This window comes from Glossina fuscipes, unplaced genomic scaffold (assembly GCF_014805625.2).
Source record: "Glossina fuscipes isolate IAEA_lab_2018 unplaced genomic scaffold, Yale_Gfus_2 61594, whole genome shotgun sequence".
Lineage (NCBI taxonomy): Eukaryota > Metazoa > Arthropoda > Insecta > Diptera > Glossinidae > Glossina > Glossina fuscipes.
This window is the reverse complement of record NW_024003803.1, coordinates 74,188-77,391: the sequence shown is the minus strand read 5'-3', so window position 1 is coordinate 77,391 and position 3,204 is coordinate 74,188.

Here is a 3,204-nt window from a genome sequence, read left to right as displayed (position 1 = left end):
AATAAAATATTTGGCGATATAAATGGTCTCCGCGGTTTTTTGCTTTTCTTTTCAGCTTCTTTTTGTAGCCTACTCTTTTCAAATGATTCCAAACTCTCATGCGGATGATGTTCGTTGCCTACCCTACTTGCGGATAGCTTGCGTGCCAGTCTTGCTCCACCAAAACTGCAAGATTTCATCGACTTTTTCAGCGAAGTGTATCTTTGATATTAAAATTTTCCGAAACAAATCGAGCAAACTACTCGCGGGTCCTTCCCCCACATCATTCTCACCGTACACTTCATAATTTTTTCCGCAGGTTTTTGCTTTATATGCCTTTTTTCTAGTAAAAAAGCATCACATAGCGAAGTTCTTCAGATAATTCACCCGTTTTCAAATCAACGTAACTTTTTACACGACGAAAGGCTTAGAAAACTATCTTCGCGAAAAAATGTAAGCAAAGATGTCATCTGGTCATGTTCGTTTGAGACAATCAGGTGAGTGTGGCCCGATAAACGCATCAATACCATCTACCAGCAAAAAACCGCGGAGACTTTTTATATCACTCCCGACTACGTAAATTTAATGTAATCATAATGTTTAACTGTCGATCTACTGTTTAAAAATCACACAAACAAATCGCGAATTAAGCGTAATCCTGATCTTCTCAGATAAAATGTAGGAAAGCTTTTTCAAACTAGACTAGGGGATGGCAGTATGATAAGGCAAGTAAAACCTTTTCACCACTGTACAGTTATTTATATAACGTTGTCTTGGCATATAAGACTTTATATGGGAAGTGGTTTTCGTGAGAACTCGCAATACGCAATACGATTTTCAAACGCATTATTTTCGAAGACACTTGCTTATCATGGGAATGGTCGAAAAGCTGGTGAGATCTCAAGTATTTTCAACGACAGTTGTTCTTGAGCTAGAACACGGCGTTCAATCAGTGCATGAAATTTCATCAAACTTTCTCAAAAATGACTGCCTATAGGTTGAATATAAGAAACCAAGACGGACGGACAGACAAGCTTAGATTCAGGAAGTACACAGTGTTTGTATCTGAAGGCCTTCTATATATCTTAAATATATCCATTGCGCAAGCTTAATGTCTACAATTGGTGAAGAGTATAAAAATTGTCATTCCGATGTATGTAAGACTTCAAAGTATTCTGCAGAAAATCTACTACTTTCATTCTTTCATGTTTATATCATGACAATTGCTGTTCGTTTTTTCGATAGCTGCTGAGACAGTCCATCCGCCTAAGTGGCCGAGTAGGCAAATAGTCTCGATTAACAACTCAATAGTCGTGGGTTCAAATCTCAGGTGTGGTAGAGTTTTTAGTGAAAGCCGATAGCCTTAGATGCTAGTGCTTTAAGTGTTTAGTCTTACAAAGGTCACACCAAGCTCTTGCGATTCGGATCTTTATAAAGAAGTTTGTTAAATAAAACGGGACAATATATAAACCTGAAAAACATAGACCACTGAATATTAAATCGGTTCATATGTCGTATACAATTTTCCATTTTCGTGATAAAATGATAAAGAAACGAGAAATTCGATGGTTTTGACCTTCCTCCGCCATTTCCATTTAGTTTTATTGATTTATTCATTTTTGCGTGTTTATCTATTTCGAACAATGAGTTTGGCTACTCGGTCCGGGCATAAAGGAGTTTGGATCCCCGCTACTAGAAGACAGTGAAATTAAGAAAATTGCATAAATTTCTATGGGTGTTGAACCGTTTATGGATCGCGATAAGCTAGTTGCAACTTGGCACAGTTATTCTCACTTTATCTATTCTTAGTTAAAACTTAATTAAAGAAAAACATTTTTCGCTAAATGTTAATAGAAAAAAACTCTTTAAATATTAGTTTGGGGAAAAAGAAATCCATTATTTTTTCGGTAGATGGCTGCACTGATAGATTTCTCGTAAAGTATCGAACAAACAATTTCATATTTATGCTCGTTGGAAAACTGATATTTCGCAGTAAAAAAAATTCTTTTGCTGTTTTTTGTTTGGTGCATTCAGTTTTGAGTTACAGCGTGTTAAAAATGGAAGTGAACAAAGAGAAAATTCGGTACATTTTACAGTTTTTCTTTGACAAAGGCGAAAATGCAAGCCAGGCGGCTAAAATTGTGAATGGTGTTTATGGTTCCGATACTGTAACAGCCAATTATGTGCAGTTTTGGTTTCGTAGATTCCTTTCAGGAATTTTTGATGTTAAAGATGCACCTTGCACAGGTAGGCCGGTCGTCGAAAATGTCGATAAAATCGGAGAAATGATCGAAGTTGACCGGCATGTTAGCAGTCGTAACATCGCCCAGGAGCTAAAAATCGACCATAAAACAGTTTTAAACCATTTACACAAAGCTGAATTCAAAAAGAAGCTCGATGTTTGGGTGCCACACCAATTAACAGAAAAAAACATGATGGATCGAATTTCCTTCTGCGAAGCATTGGCCAAACGGAATGAGATAGACCCATTTCTTAAACGGATGGTGACTGGAGATGAGAAATAGATCACATACGATAACCCTATACGAAAACGATCGTGATCAAAGAGCGCTGAAGCACCTCAAACGGCCAGGAAGGTTTTGCTATGCATTTGGTGGGACTGGAAGGGGATTATTTATTATGAGTTGCTTCCATATGGCCAAACGCTAAATTCTGATCTCTACTGTCAACAACTGGACCGTTTGAAGATAGCAATTGACCAGAAACGGCCAGAATTGGCCAACAGGAGAGGTGTCGTGTTCCACCAGGACAACGCTAGGCCACACACATCTACAGTGACTCGCCAGAAACTTCGGGAGCTTGGTTGGGAAGTTTTAATGCATCCGCCATACAGTCCGGACTTGGCACCAAACGATTATCATCTTTTTCTTGCATTGCAAAATTTCTTTAATGATAAAAAATTGGAATCTAGGGAGGATTGTGAAAATCGACTACTAGAGTTTTTTGCAAATAGAGACCAGAACTTCTATGAGAGAGGCATTTGGAAGTTACCTTTAAAATGGCAACAAATCATACAACAAAACGGTGCATATTTGACCCAAATCGGACAATCCGAAGCATGTTAAATAAAGTCCTGAAGTTCATATAAAAATAATGGATTTCTTTTTCCGCAAACTAATATTTTTCTTGCAGTTGTTCCACTCCGATCCATTTGAAAATATATTCTTCAATTTTATCAAATCGCTCCTCAATCTTATTCATATA